The sequence below is a fragment of the Lynx rufus genome, unplaced genomic scaffold (assembly GCF_022079265.1).
Source record: "Lynx rufus isolate CCGP_SWC_20201006 ecotype Redwood Valley unplaced genomic scaffold, mLynRuf1.p SCAF_6, whole genome shotgun sequence".
NCBI classification, from domain to species: Eukaryota; Metazoa; Chordata; class Mammalia; order Carnivora; family Felidae; genus Lynx; species Lynx rufus.
In genome coordinates this window covers 116,898,156-116,915,211 of record NW_025814878.1, presented here as the reverse complement: position 1 = coordinate 116,915,211, position 17,056 = coordinate 116,898,156, and positions in this window count along the sequence as shown.

The window sequence follows — 17,056 nt, the reverse complement described above, 5'->3', positions numbered from 1 at the left end:
CCATTTCTTCACTGGGTTATTTGTTTTTTGGGTGTGGAGTTTGGTGAGCTCTTTATAGATTTTGGATACTAGCCCTTTGTCCGATATGTCATTTGCAAATATCTTTTCCCATTCCGTTGGTTGCCTTTTAGTTTTGTTGGTTGTTTCCTTTGCTGTGCAGAGAAGCTTTTTATCTTCATAAGGTCCCAGTAATTCACTTTTGCTTTTAATTCCCTTGCCTTTGGGGATGTGTCGAGTAAGAGATTGCTGCGGCTGAGGTCAGAGAGGTCTTTTCCTGCTTTCTCCTCTAAGGTTTTGATGGTTTCCTGTCTCTGGAGTTTTTTCTTTAAATCCAGATTGACTCCAATGTGTTAGGAGACAGCCAAAGAGAGAATCCTTCCTTTGGGATTGAGGAAGTTGATCCCATAGTTAAACCTTACTAAGCAAAGAGAGTACATTAACTAAGAGTCCATTACTAAAATCCCCCTTGGTTTCCGAATGGTATCCCATCAGGAATATTGCCGAATGTTCCTGGAGTTCAGAGTGGCAAGAGGCATCCCTCTTCTTGACCACTCTAACACCTCTGTACTACCTGAGAGGGAATGTCGACCTCCCTTCACTTCCCTCCTGCATCCTAGGCTACATTAGGGGCCGGTAGATGGACTGAAATACAACAAACATTGAGGCTGCCTCTTTCAATTTTGAGGGAGTAAATATATTTGGCAACGAATAATAATACCCCTTGCAAGCTTCTAGATATAGTGTTAATGGATGGGGTAAAGGTCCTGGCCTTTGTTGAGAAAGGCAGCTATTTCATATCATATCAAACATCATATATCTAAGCTAGAAGTACTTTCAATCTGAGAGCAGGAATGCCAAACAGCCCATGGGGAAGGACAAATGAGAGACATGAGAAAACAAAAGTGTGGAACTCCTAGTTCTAATCTGGGCAACTTTCTTGTGAGCTTTATCCATGGAGCGGTCCCAAAGGAGCGGTCCCCTGTTGAGTGAATGACCCAACTGGGTAATAGCTTGAACCAGTCCCTTTCGGGATGTATGAGGTTGGACTTAACTTGGATTTTATGCTCATCAAGGGATCCTGCCAGGTTATTTTGGAGGAAACCTTACAGGCAAGTCTTAGGATCAGCGGCTACCTAATAGCATGTATGGCCATCCTGTGTCCAAAGAATACAAGTATTAAAAGAACAGGTAAAACAAGGATATCCTGATTTCTGAGCCCAATGCTATTACAGCCAAGATACTAGTGTCTGGCCAGATGGCAGGAATTTGTCTCTCCCCATAGTGTAGCCACAGGCAAGAGGTTCTCTCCTGAGCATTTGGACAAGGCATCTTCTGAAGGGTTGTATTATTCAGGTAATCTCTGAAAAAGAAACAAAGAAGGCTTACCAAGCTACTTTTGCATTCACTTTATCACTGTCACCATAATGGGCCACCAAAACTGATGTTGGGGTCGTGGAGTACAATGGTCAAGGAATAATTCTTGAGATGTTTATGATGCAACTTAGTAACTTTATTTAAGTAGCATGGGGACAGGACCCGTGGGCAGTAAGAGCTGCACTGTTTGCTGTGTAAGGCTGGTGGTTATATACTTAGTAATCAAAGGGGAGGGGGCATGTAGGAAGAGAGTATCAGTTACAAAAGTTTCTTTGAATTTCTTTGAATTTGTGCTCCTAAAACTACTTTTGCAAGGTTCTTCTGGTGCTTATCATTCAGTTCAATATTAACTATTGGTGAGATGTACAGGCAGTCATGAGACCCTTAAAGAATGTAGCAACCAGCATGTATTTGATCCTTATTGAAACAGTGTAGGCATTAGGTCAACCTTCAGGGCAAAGGGCAAACATCTCTCTGCTTCTGTCCCTCATCATAATGACCTTATATTCATAGATAACTTGGGAGAAACTTGTGTACAATATTAAGGATTCACATTCAAGTACTTGTGGTATTTGCATTAATGTTTATGGACCTTCAAAAACATTTGTAATCTTTCCATGGATGTGAACGTTTCTTTTCAGTATGTTTCAAGTATTTTATATATTGATATTGTAAATGATAATTTTTTGAATTATATTTTCCAACAGGCTGTTGTTGGTAAATGGAAAATCTCTTGCTTTTATATATTATTTTGTAATTACCCACATTTCTGAACTTAATGGTTTTTCAGTTTACTCTGCCAATTTTTAAGGAAGATAATTAAGTCTCCAATAAGAATACTTTAATTGCTTCTTTTCCAATGTATATTTAGGCTCTTTAATTTTATATTATCTTATTATATTGGATATGACTATCTAGAAAATATAAATAATAATAGTGGTTATAGTGGGAAATTTGTTTAATTCTTGATATCATAGGAATAGTTCAGTAAGTGTTATGTTGATGGTTGATTTGCAATAGACATTCTTTAGCATAAGTATCTTTCTATGCCTAGGTTCTTATGATTCGTTTGTTTTGTATCTATACAGGATTGATTGTTCAATTTTATCAAATGTCAATAATAAAAATGACCATATGGTTTATTTCCTTTGGCCTATAAGCATGATAAATTTGAATATACTTTAAAATATTAAGCCAGCTTTGCATTCTTGATTGGTCACAGTGTATTATTTTTTTACTGTTTCATACTAAATTTTTACATTCCGTATTGAGACTCTGGAAGTCTTAAAACTTTTTTCAGAAACTCTTCCTATATCCAATATGCTCCTAAACCAACCTCTCAGAAGAAAGACATTTTTTTCCCTTTGTACTTTATCCAATATCAAAGGAAACTTCCAAGTTCCAAGTAGGTCAGGCTACTAATACCTACAAATCAATTCTTATAAAGTCATTTTACCAAGTAATTACTCTCTACTGTACATTGGATTAAGATAAATATTTTATTTAAGCTTTAAATCTATCCTTAGTTTCTCATCAAAAATATACTATAGTGAGAAATCAACAAAATCTTAAACAATATCCCTATAACAAAGACCTTTACAGCTGTTGAAAAAACTCTCTGCCTGTGATGATAATTTTCAAACACACACAAAAGTAGTAAGAGGAGTATAATGAATCTTCCTATGTCCATCACAAAGCTTCAATAATTGCCAAAATTTGGCCATTCTCACAACCTATTCTTACCACTTTTATTTTTTTCTGGAGATTTATTTATTTATTTATTTATTTAAATTTTTTTTTCAACGTTTATTTATTTTTGGGACAGAGAGAGACAGAGCATGAACGGGGGAGGGGCAGAGAGAGAGGGAGACACAGAATCGGAAACAGGCTCCAGGCTCTGAGCCATCAGCCCAGAGCCCGACGCAGGGCTCGAACTCACGGACCGCGAGATCGTGACCTGGCTAAAGTCGGACGCTTAACCGACTGCGCCACCCAGGCGCCCCTTTTTTCTGGAGATTTAAAAAAAAATTTTTTTAAATGTTTATTTTTGGACAGAGAGAGACAGAGCATGAACGGCGGAGGGTCAGAGAGAGACACACACACACACAAAATCTGAAAAAGGCTCCAGGCTCCGAGCTGTCAGCACAGAGCCTGACGCGGGGCTTGAACTCACGAACTGTGAGATCATGACCTGAGTCGAAGTCGGACGCTTAACCTACTGAGCCACCCAGGCGCCCCTAGAGATTTTTTTAATTTTTTTTTTTAATTTTTTTAATGTTTATTTATTTTTGAGACACAGAGAGAGCATGAACGAGGGAGGGTCAGAGAGAGAGGGAGACACAGAATCTGAAGCAGGCTCCAGGCTCTGAGCTGTCAGCACAGAGCCCACGCGGGGCTCGAACTCACAGACTGTGAGATCATGACCTGAGCCGAAGTCGGCCGCTTAACCGACTGAGCCACCCAGGCGCCCCAATGTTTTTTTTTTTTAACGTTTATTTTTGAGAGAGAGACAGAGACAGAGATAGAGCATGAGCCGGGGAGGGATAGAAAGAGGGGGAGACACAGAAACTGAAGCAGGCTCCAGGCTCTGAGCTCTCAACACAGATCCCAATGTGGGGCTCAAAGCCATGAACCGTGAGATCATGACCTGAGCTGAAGTCGGATGGTTAACCAACTGAGCCACCCAGGCGCCCCTAATGCTTATTTATTTTTGAGAGAGAGAGAGAGAGACAGAGAGAGAAAACAAGGGGGGGAGGGGCAGAGAGAGAGGGGACCTGAGGATCTGAAGCTGGCTCTGCACTGATAGCAGTGAACCTGATGTGAGGCTCAAACACATGAACCGTGACATCATGACCTCACCTGATGTCAGATGCTCAACCGACTGAGATCCCCCAGGCACTCCTGGAGATCTTTCAACACAAATTCCAGATATCATAGTATTTCATCTATAAATTCTTCAGCATTATACCCGATTCTTATTGAGTTCCTGCAAACTGAGAGCATAATCACAAAGCACAATTCATCATAAAGGTTTAAAACAGTGTGAACAAAATTCACAGTGTTGTGAATGTCTGGAACTACATAATCCACAAAACTGGGTACTGCATACCCTTTAATGAATCCCACATGGACTTTGTTTTACTTACATGAGTTTTTGGTAAGAATTAGGGAGAGGGAACAATGTTCAAGGTTATATGTTTTGGCAATAACTTAAGAGTGCAAATTATTTTTGTTGCCAGTTACGAGAGGTCCAGTGAACAGAAAGTAGATTTGGCATCCTTGTAGAAAAATTATATAGCCTAACCAGAATTCATGACACCTAGTCTCTGCACATGAGCTCTTGACAGGATTCACTAAGCTGAACTGTCTCTCCTCAGAATGGTGTCTCTTAAAAGTGGACAGCCAGAGTGAAGGAGCCAGATAAAGAAGAGTACATCCTTCATGATGTCACGTATATGAAGGTGTAGAAAATGCAAATTAATCTATAGTGTTGGTAAGAGGATCAGTGGTTGCTTGGGAATGGGTGTGGGGAGGAGCAGAAAGAAAGGAATTACATAAGGGAATGAAAACTTCTGGGATGTTCACTTATTGATTATGGTGATGGTTTCACAGAGATTTACGTCTGACAAAACTTACCAAAGTGCAGACTTTAAATCTGTCCAGTTTATTTTATATCAAGTATACCTTCATAAATATGTTTTTTTCAAAAAGCACAGCTGGAGGACAGTGTGCTGGAAAGCATGCAGATGCCCTTCCAGCGGTGTGTGCTCATAGCTCCAGGCACAGGTCATAAGTGGAACTTGAAACAAGAAGAGATAGGAGTCTGCAAGCTGACAACTATGAGCCCACAGGTTAAGGAAACCACCCTCCAGGTATACAATCCATTCTTTGGGTGGAGTCCTAACCAGCAAGTTCGTTGAGTCAAGGGTGGAGACCTAAGGCCTGTTGGTTCAAAAGGTTGCCCTGGAGATACAGTCCTTGCCTCCAAGGTTTTCCTGGGGTTTTCTTCAGGCAGCCTGATAAAACTCCCAGCTTCTTTGTACAACAGGACAATTTTTGTGTACCTGGACCTTGTCATGCTCAGGTGAAGCTGAGAACGTGGTGTTTGTTTCTGGCCTCTGTCTGAATATAAAAGCTAAAAAGGAATAAAGTTGAGCATGGGAATTATTTGGTACTGTATCTCTAAGAATTGTGTTGGGCATTTGGTGGAATTTAGCTATCAGGCAGAAGTTATCAGTCAGACACTAGGATCTGGAATTTTGACTGTCACTCAGGATTCTAATCTGGACAACTAAAATTTAAAACGTGATTGTCAAACTTTTACATGAAAAATTGGTTCAGGTGGTGACCCAATGCATTTGGGTAGAGAGAAGCCTGATCTTGCTAGTTTCTCTCTGCCTACCTAAACAGAGTGCTTCAGAGGAAGCACACCCCACAGAAAAGGCCAGATGTATCCATTACCGGGGGTAGCTTTACTTATACCATTAGAGTCTTGACCCTTCAAGACCCTTTGGAGTCCCATCTAAAGATCTTTGTATCTCCTACTGGAAAATATTGGGGTGCTCCAGGGTCCATGTAAGTCTTGTCTTACCTGCCTTGAGCTTTTTCCTCATGCCTGAAGGTCTTTTGGCTGCCCTAAGAAATACAGGAGACCAGTGCCTGAACCCTCCTCTTTGGAAGATGGTTGAGGTACCAGTCTAGATTTGAACGAAGCTCTAGGTCCTCAGGGGCTGGTAGAGTAGAGCATCTTACCCAAGATAACTGAAGATTGGAAGATTTGGGAGAGTAGGCCCCAGATAAAGCATGGAGAAAACTGAGTACCAAGCGAGGGAGCCTGAGTTCCCAGGCAAGTTTGGAATAGGGGAAAGAACTCAGTCAGGAGCAACAAGGAATGGGGGAAAAATGATGGGAGATGGCTGCTCTGAACAGACTCATGCCAACATCTCTACAGGCCATAGAAACGTCATTCATGAAGGTGGCAATTTGGTTTGGAGGCAGGGCAAGCATCCACTCACATTCCTACTGCAGGGCTGTATCTCTCTTAGAGTCACCAGTGGAAGATTCTGAAGTGTTCTAGGACATTTGGCGTGGGAGGCTATTTCATAAAACCATATTGTTGGCCATACTTCCCCATGGCCCAAGTATTTGGAGATGGCCATGATTCTTGATCCTAAAAAGATCCTGGTGGCTCATGTTAGCGGCTGCTTGATATTTCCTGGTGCCTCTCAGGAGATCATACCTTCTCAGTCACTAGTAGTTGTTTGCAGCACTGTTGCACTTTGCCAGGAAAAGGCCATCCTGACTACAACAGTAGTTAGTGGTCTAGAAGTGCTCCCCTTGTGGGGCTGGATTCCCTCTTAGTCTTGGCAGCCTTTAAAGTCACTGCCTGGATGATGCTCTGTGGTGCTGGGCTTTCAAGACTTACTGAGCACTACACCCATGGCCTGAGTTCCTAATGGTTCTTGCACATGTTTTAGGTTTCCTCTTTTTGTTATCTCTTTTTGTATTGGTGTTACTAATCATGGGAGATAGATGGGCCACTCCTGCCCACCATTCCTGACTTGGTGGGGTGAGTAAGAATTGCCCTCTGTCATGTGGGAGTTCCTTTCTTTTCTACTTTTTGTGAAGAGGTTTCTAAGAGTTACACGTGGAAATTCTACTTTGTGTTCAAACATCTGCTCTGAAATTTAATGGCATGGCCCTGTAGCTCTCCACAATTCTAAACTTTGTATACATGCCATCCCCAGCATCCTGCCCCAGAGTCCAGTCTGTACTGACACCAGGCATATTTCTGATGTGGCACCCATAAGCTTTATACTAGCCTCATTCTTTCTCTTTTCTCCTTTATGACTCTGCCACTCCTCTGGTGTCTTAAAGGAAAGTTCCAGCCAATGTTTTAAACATCTTATTCTCTGGACCTGACACAATACTTCCATCCTTTTCATCTTTGGTCCAAAGACTGAATTTTTGGTAACTCACTGTTATAACCATTATATTGGGTAAGCAACAATCATGAGGTATGGGGTGAAGACTGCCAACTACCTACCAAAATGCCCTTCTCTTCTCTGTACACAGACTACATTTCCCAGCCTCCTTTCAAACGGGTGTGGTCACATGACCAAATTCTCTCCAGTGGAAGATGAGCAGATGTATATGCACCAAATTCCAGGTTTGTTCTATTAAAAACCTCCCACATTCCTCCTCCTTTCTCTTTCCCCCTTCTGGCTAACTGAGAGTTTGATACCCAAGATGACCTTTGAAGCCATAGTTGAAAATGGCAGAGCCACTGTTGGTTTAAGTTCCTGATTCACCACGAGGAGGAGAGCTGCCCTTGGAATCCAAACCTCCTCAGGAGTTTACATATAAGAAATAATGTTGTATTATGTTATGTACTGAAATTTTAAGGTCTTTTTGTTACTACAGCCTATTCTACCCTAACACAAGGTGGGATCAGGAAGCAATTTTATTTTCATTTCTCTGTATCTATGTAAACCCACTTTGTGGAATACAGTCTCATTCTGCCCCTAGATAAAATTTAAGGCAGGTTCTGTGACCTTTCTGGTCATGTGTAGATAATAAAAGGTTATCTGGTCACTCTAATTCCCCAAGTAGTTCAGTAATCAAATGGTCTAGTCTCATGTAATGGTAAAAACTTCAAACTTTATTTAAATTCTAGGCTTTTCCCCTTTCTTTGTGGCATTTACAGACCAGCTGCCCTCACTGGAAATTGAGGTATGCAGAGATTTCTCATTTCCCACTTTGTGCTTTGTGTCAGAAACTCCTATTGTCCCCCAATATTCATTTTCCTCCTCTTTCTTGTTAATTGAACTCCCAAGTTTTTGTGGATTTGTGGCTACACCAAATAAAGACTACATTTCCTAGCATCCCCTGAAAGTAGGTGTGGCCATACGAATAATTTGGCAACAGGGTCTGTATAAAGGAGTGAGCAACCCAGGTGCCACCATATTCTCCTGTTTGAATTCCCAGGCCACCTCACCCAGGGCCACATGCAGCAGGACTCCACCAGTGCTGCTGTCACTGCTGTCATCCCCACCAGGTCGGAGGCTCTGATCCCAGAGTTGGTACAGGTAGTATTTTAAGAGTGAGTTCCAAAAATGTAAGCTGAGTTTCCCTGGTTCTTTCTAGTCTACACAGATGCACAAATGGGGCTACCATAAGGTAGTAAGCCAAATTTCAGTGTCTCTTCCAAACCCCTAAAAGCCTCCTTCTCTGTCCAAGTACTGCTGGGCTCTTAGGAAAGTCTTACAGATGCTCATAAATCCAGTCATCCAGGTATACTTTCATTTTGCTCCTGCGAGCATCGCCCCCAATGAATAAGTTCTCAAGGTACAAAATCCCATACTGGGGTATGTCTGTACCCAGGGGGGAAAGGTCTTTCCCTCTCTTTCATGTTCCACTTCATTAGAGGGCTGCCCAAGCAATGCCTGTGCGCTCCAGGGTCTTACAGAACTTCTGGAACTGCAGATTCATATTGACATTCAGTCTTCCTTTTGCCTGGGAAGGAGGACTAGAGATGGTGACAAATTACATCCACTTACTCTTTAATTCAACAAATATTTCCTGAATTCCTTTTCCATGCTAGCCATGTGGTAAACAAGATACATGTGGTCTCTGTACCCATGGAGTTTACAGCCTGTTGCAAGACGAAAACAAAACAAAACACACAACAACAAAAGTCACTTAAAATTTTACGTTCAAGACTTTGTTATTGGGTCCAGTTCATTGTGGATGATTGCTGCTTCTGCTTGGGTGAGTTTTGCGCATGAAGCTTGGCAACCCTCAGGCAAATAGATGCTGACAGTCTGCCTTACCATGTGGGGCACAACCCCTCCTTATCCCATGGGGCCTCGTGCAGGAGATTAATCCTTGCTGTGCTAAAATTGTCTGATTTTTTTCACACTTAGTGACAGTTAAAGAAAAACATGAACTGTGTTTTCCCAAGAGCTTTCTCCCTACCATTCCACACCATGGTTCCTAAACTCTCCATTTCCTGAAGCAAAACTGGATAGCAAAGAGAATGGCCTGGTGGCTATGATAATAACACTGTAAGAGGAGGCCAAGGATTTGTTAACCCTGGCAGAAGAGGAAGGCAGGCCAGTGCAGACATGGGGAGGTAGGAAATTTTGAGAGAAGGTGAAAGGAAGGCTCACAGAGGGGGAAGTGGAAGGTTGAAGAAAGAAGTACGGGAGGAACTGAGGGAGGTCTTGGAGGCACATTCTCTGTCGGCCTAGGAAACCCCACACAGAGATAAACCGAAGTTCTGGGCAGTAGGTTCATGGCAGGGAGCACCTAGTGCATCCCTCTGAGACTCTATACTGTTTGGATTTGGGCCTTGAAAACCTTGAGTACCAATCTTCCTTGGGGTTTTACATGAGAATGAAAAGTCTCCCCAGCTACCAAATTACACATGAAGGAGATGTATTCTTACCTCACTTTCTATGGAAATGAAAGGATCTCATAGAAAACATCCAGTGAACAAACAGTAAGACTGAGAGACCCTTTGTCTGCTTCTCATCCTCTCCCAGGTCTCCCCACTGCACGTCTGTCTCCATGTAGCCCAGAGAAACTAAACTCAGTTTGGTGGTCATCCGGGGTTGAAATCCAGCATGGAATATTAGCTTCCTGTCCAAGAAAATCCAGATATATAATTTTTTTACACCATTAAAATGTCAGATTTCCTTTCTTATTTTCTCCCATCCAAGTACTAACCAATCTCAACCCTGCTTAGCTTCTGAGACCAGAAGAGATTGGGAGTGTTCAGGGTGGTATGACTGTAGACACCTTTTTTATTTTCTTACTTTCTGGTTCTGTGCCTTGGAATACAGAAACTTTCAGTCCCTCCTTTTGTGAAGTGTCTATTGATCAGGAAACATACCCTATAATAACATTAAGACAAGATATTACCTGATGGGTTCATGTGATTATTTCCTCAAGTGAGAGATTCTTTCATAATTTGAATAATTTCATTCTATGAGTAGAGTGTTCTGTAAATGATGTTATAAAGTAAGTTCAACGACTTAAAAGGCCCATCCCATTAAAGGGAGGCTAGATCTCGGTAGAGAAATTTCCTCCTCTGCCTTGTACCTCTAACCCCTCACTACCCCATACAGGGTTTTTGTGGAACACATAGGCCACGCCTCACTCCAGGTGGACACCTCGTCAAGACTGGAGGAATACCTGCAGGCAGTGGCAGCTACACTGAATGTGGCCCCTGCTGTGGTCAGTGGCAAATGGACAGGCAACTCCTCCAGTGGAGAAGTTTGAACGCTGTTTTCCAGAGACATGATGTAAACTTCAAGCCTCGGCTGATGATCAAGTTGTGTAGTGTAGTGTAGTTGTGTAGGTTGTGTAGTGGTGGCAAACTATCTATAATGAAGGGAGGGACTCCAGCAGTACAGAGAAGGAGGTGTGCCACTTGTATCACTATTGCCCTCGGATCAGGGGACAGGTCATTATGAAGTTCTTGAGTAATGCATGAGATGAATGCATTATAGATGGGCATTCTCCTCAGGTGAATGTATCATCGATGGGAGTATAGTCTATGGCATGATGCCTAAAATTAGGCAATTAGAAGTCTCAGGTTGTCACTTTTTTTCATTTGTTTGTGTTTTGTTTTTGTTTTTAATTTCAGAGAGAGAGAGAGGGAGAGAGAGAGAGAGAGAGAGAGAGAGATGGTGGGGGAGAAGGGCAGAGGGAGAAAGAGAGAATCTCAAGCAGGCTCCACACTCAGCTCAGAGCCAGACACAGGGCTCAATCCCATGACCCTGGGAACAGGACCTAAATCAAAATCAAGAGTGGGACACTCAACCGACTGAGCCACCCAGGTGCCCCAGGTTGTCACTTTTGGTGCCTTGAATGGGACATGGTGGTCTGTCCCAGGAGCATAGCAGCAGAATTTAGCACTTGTATCAGTCTTCTTTGATTAAGACATTATCAGCCCTCTCCCATCCTGGCCACTGACCCCCTCAACCACCACCACAGTGGATCCTAGTCAAGCACTAAGTCTGCTCTTTGTACTTAGGTTAGTTCCACCCAAGCATCAAGAGCTATGAAGTTCATTGGGAAGATCTCCAAGGACAGTTTTTGCTGCCTGCAATCCAGCAGTCATGATAGGTATCTATCCACCTGCCAGCTTTGGTTCCCTGATATGCAAATGATTTAGAATTAGAAGCACACAAAAAATAGCTGTATTACTGACACCCCTGCCTCTGATCTCAGTTCCCTTCATAGCATTCTTTTTTTAAAAAATTTTTCACGTTTTTATTTATTTTTGAGACAGAGAGAAAGCATGAGCTGGGGAGAGGCAGACAGAGAGGGAGACAAAAACTGAATCTGGCTTTGTGCTGACAGCAGAGAGCCCAATGTGGGGCTCGAACTCATGAGCAATGAGATCATGACCTGAGCTGTAGTCAGACGACACCCAGGTGCCCCCCTTCATATAATTCTTTATAAAATTATGCAAATCTGATCATACCCAGGCTCAATTAAAAAAAAGCCTTTCCAGAACCTATTGGATCAGATCCAAATCTCTTGGCATGGCAGGCAAGTCCCTTTAAGAAAGCCCATATAATCTCATGAAAGCTTTTTGCAGAGGATACTTTTGGCCCTCACAAAACAGTCATCCCTGCTTCCTTGATGGCAAAGATTTTACTAATTTTATTTATTATTTCAATCCTGTCCTCTCATAAATTCAGAGATGGAGGTCCCTTCACAGCCCAAAGGGATATACATATTACTATGATTGGTCTAATGCCTCTTCCATCCCTCTTGCCATGATTGATTTAGTAGTAGAGCTCTGGGCCCAGTTAGAAGTGAGGGAAAGTTGGCTAGGGCACTTCTGGGAAAACCTTTCTGCCTCTGAACATGGTTGTTGAAGATGTGGTATCTGCTGTTGCAGCAGCCAACCACAGTCTATGAGAATGAATTCCAACACACCAAGGATTGGGGAACAGCGAGATGGAAAGAAGCTAGATCCTCGATGGCATCATCAAGCCACCAAATTAACCCAGAACCTTTTGTCTGGAAACCTTTTAAACCCAAAAACTTTGCACTTGCAGCCACATTCTGACTGATAAATGTGCATAATACAATCTTTTACAATTCACCTCTTTCCTTCTACTTAATGCCTGCAGTGGTCTCTCTCACACCTCCAGGCTCTTGCATGTAGTAGTGCCCTCTGCCTGGAGTGCTTCCTCCCTGCTTTTTGACCTGTAAACTCCAGTCATTCTTCCTGTCCAGCTTGGGTGTAGCCTCCTCTGTGAAGTCTTTGCAGTATCCCCCTCCCCCCCCCATACAACCCAGGCAGACCCAAGGAAGCCACTCCTGTATTCCCACTGTTCCTCATTGCTCTAATCTCTATGGGAGCAGTGCTTCTATATGTGGAACACATAAGAACTTCCCCATCTTCTCTTACCAAAATCATTTTATGAAAAAAAATTTCTAAACCTTCTTTTATTAATCTATCTGATGGAATAATTCAAGCATCCCATCAAAACTATGTTTGTAAAAAAGCAAATATGTTTGTAAAACACTTAAAATTTTAAATTAAAAAATGCTTTTCATATAGAAAGTTTCAAACATATTTAAAAGGAGAATGTTGTAATAGACTCCATTGTATACATTTATACATTGTATACATTTATATGCCTGTGGCATATAAATGTATGACCAGTCTTGGTTCATCCACTGCCAGCCCCATCTGCCCCATTGTTTTGAGGCAGCCTCAAACGTTGTGCCATTTCTCTCATTAATATTTTACTCTGATCTCCAAGAGTAACAGCTCTCTTTTTAAAAAATATAACCACAATATCATTATCACACCTCAAAATATCTACATTTATTCCTTCATGATATCATTAAATAGCAAGTCAGGGTTAAAGAATTAATTTTCTGATTGTTTTACACACACATATACAGTTTCTTGGAAAATCAAGAAATAAGATCCATATATTGTAATTGGTTGATATATCTCCAGTCCTTTTGAAAAGTTATTTAGATTTTATTTATGCCTGTGTCCTACTTTATGCTATTCTTTTCTAACTTAGCCAGGATTTTTGTTCTTCTCAGCATTCCTAATGGAACTAGTGTTTGAATGGCAGGGTCACTTGCCCATGCAAGGGGACATAGAGGACAGGCTTCAGACAGTAATCTGTAGGCTGCAGTAAGCAAAATCTCTTTAAAAATATTTTTTTTTCAGGCTTATTCATTTTTCAGAGACAGAGACAAAGTATGAATGGGAGAGGGTCAGAGAGAGAGGGAGACACAGAATCCAAAGCAGGCTCCAGGCTCCAACTTGTCAAAACAGAGCCTGACGCAGGGCTTAAACTCATAAACCGTGAGATCACGACCTGAGCTGAAGTTGGACACTTAACTGACTGAGCCACCCAAGCGCCCCAAGCAAAACCTTTTTTAAAGAGAAAGTGGTAAAGTTTCAAAAGCTCTTCTGAACACAAAAGAAAAGGTGGTTTCTTTCTCTCTCTCTCTCTTTCTTTCTTTCTCTCTCTCTTTCCTTCATTGTCTTTTTATTTTTTAATTACAGTGCCTCTAACTATATCTCAGTTTCTTCAACTTCTGAATTTTGTCAGTTCATTTATGGGGGCAAATCTCTATCAAAATCTATATGAAGAAAACCCTCCTACATTTGTGGTATGAGTATAAAATTGTTCAATTTCTGTAGGAGGCAATTGGCTGAGTCCATCAAAATCACAAATTCCCTTTTACTCAGCAAAGCCACTTCTGTGAATTTTCCCTACAAACATAATCATGTGTGACATGGCTCCTGTACAAGATGGTTTGCTGCAGCATTGTTCACGCAAAAGGATACAAATAACTCAAATGGCCATCAATAGGAGGTCATTTTTAAAAATTATGGTATTTCTATACCACGGAATGCTTAGCAATTGTAAAAACTATATGTAAGCTCTTGATGTACTGATATCAAAAAGTGGGAAACTGAATAGTACATCCACATACACACAACACGCTTGTTTTTGTTTAAAAAACAAAAAAGTATGTTTGTATGTGTATATTATAAATTTGCTTGTATATATACAGAAGGATATAAGAATATCAGAAAGATAAATAGCCCATTGGCAGCATTGCTTCTGGGGAAAGGAACTGGATGGCCTGAGAATCTGGTGGGAGAGAAGATTCACTTTCAGATCTTTTTAAGTTTGAACCATAGGAATGTATTACCTATTCAAAATAAATTAAGATGATCTACATATAAAACTTAATACTTAAAAGGCTGAGTCAAAGGGTTAGGAGTGATCTCTTGCAGAACTCAAATGCTACAGTTGACCATGACCCCCTTACATGCTCCCTCCATGGGCCTCCAAGACACCTGGCTCCCCTGGCTCCTTTCTGCTAACTCAGCTCCTATGCTGACAACTCTACCCGTCTTCCTCACATGGATGCTCCTCAGGGCTCAGCCTGGGCCTCTTCTCTTAGTCATTCTACACCAGTGCCTCTTTCTCATTCCTCCCCTATGGGACCTTATAGCACATGGTTCTCATGTGCTTGGGCAAAGCCTCTATGTTGTTTATTTATTGCATTTTATTCCACTCCTAATTCTATTTATCTCTTCCTGGGCAGTCATTCTAATGTGCTCCATGTTTTTCCTTTTGCTTGAAAGTGTTTTATAAATTGTATTGCTCTTTTGTGTGCATATACTCTTATCTTAAATAAATGGTATCAAAATAATATTTTATAAATCTCATTCTACTTATTTTTTCATTCAGTACTATGTTTTTAAGATCCATCAGTATTGCTGTCTTAGAGAACTAACTCAACCTTTGCATGATGTACAAGCCCATTCATTCATTTATTCAATCAACACACATTTATTGCACACTTCTTATGTGCTAGGTGCTGGGGATATAGTATGTGAGCAGAAGTGGTTGGAGTTGATGGGGAATAGAGAGGTAATAGGGAAGAACAATGGGGGGGATCATGACAGCAGACTCAGTTGCTGGAGCTGGTAGAGACTCTAGATCATGGTGGGGGATTTTATCTCCCTTCTAGGAGAGCAAAGGAAATCCCCTGACTAAAACAAATGGAGTTTTAGTGAGGGGATAACATTATCAGAGATTCATTTTGAAAAGGTTATACTGTCTGCAGTGTGAAAGATTGATTGGAGTGGACCAGGGTGAAAGCCAAGGGGTCCTGGATTATTCTAGGCAAGACGTGAATTAGGAGAGTTGATGGAGGAGATGGAAAGACATTGTCAGATTTGAGAAATATTAGGGAGTAAAGTCCATGGATTGAATATAGGTATAAAAGAGAGAAAGAGGGGCGCCTGGGTGGCTCAGTCGGTTAAGCGGCCGACTTCGGCTCAGGTCATGATCTCGCGGTCCGTGAGTTCGAGCCCCGCGTCGGGCTCTGTGCTGACAGCTCAGAGCCTGGAGCCTGTTTCGGATTCTGTGTCTCCCTCTCTCTGACCCTCCCCCGTTCATGCTCTGTCTTTCTCTGTCTCAAAAATAAATAAACGTTAAAAAAAATAAATAAAAGAGAGAAAGAGGCACCAAGGTGGACCCCAAGAAATTGGGCTTGTCCAGCTGGACAGTGATGGGCAGTTTTCTGAGAGAAGGAATGCCCAAAGAGGTCTGTTTCGGTGGCAAGGCAAGGAGGGAGGTTTTTGATGTGTAAATTATTTTTTTTAATGTTAATAATAACAAATTATTACTTGTGTGAGTGTGTACATGCATGTGTGTGTGTGTGTGTGTGTGTGTGTGTGTGTGTGTATAGAGGAGAGAATTGCTTATTGTTTGAAGTTTTTAACTTTTGGGGTGGTTTGTTACACAGCATTACATAGTACTGAATGAAAACAATGGATTTTCACCACATTTGAAGGTTTTGTTTGATAAAGTATGACTTAAAATATATACTATGTGGCATATACTATCTCTAATTTAGCAGACCTGTGATGTCACCTCAAAAAAATGGGCAGTCACCCACTAGAGCAGATTAAACTTATGTATAAGGAGAGGCCTGGAAAGACATCCCAAGCCTACTAACATACTGTGGACAAAGAAGACAAACAGTAATCACTGGTGAGAACCTCATATAGGAAGCTATAACTGTGAGTGTTCCAAATTGCAGTGACTAATTTGCTATCCAGCTGCTTCTTACACAGGCATCTCTATGGAACGATGCTTCAAGTGGTATAGGAATTTATTTAATGTCTGTTGATAATGGGGACTGTTGATAATGGGGACAGTATTTCTCTGATATAGAAATATCATCAACTTGCCCCCATAAATCATAGGGTTTTGTGAAGATCAAAGGAAATAATGTGGAAAAGGTTTTGAGAGCACAAAAGAACTATGCAGATGTATAAGGGATTATGTATTAGTTTTGTCATGGTGACAAAAACTCCACACTCTTAAGGGCTCACAACACTCAAGGTTTACCCTTTGCTCACGCTGTATATTACAGTTTGGCCGTAGTTCTCCCTCTGTCATCTCACACTAGGACCCAGATGAAGTCATAGAGAACCATACACTGGCTTTCAAAGCTACTTCCTGGAAGTAACACATATCACTTCTGTTCACATTTCATTGAGTAGAGCAGGGACGTGGCTAAACTTGGCATGAAGAGGTAAGAAAGTATAATACTCCCATATTTTTGCTTGTTCCATTGTACTTTCTTCCTTCCTGATGTT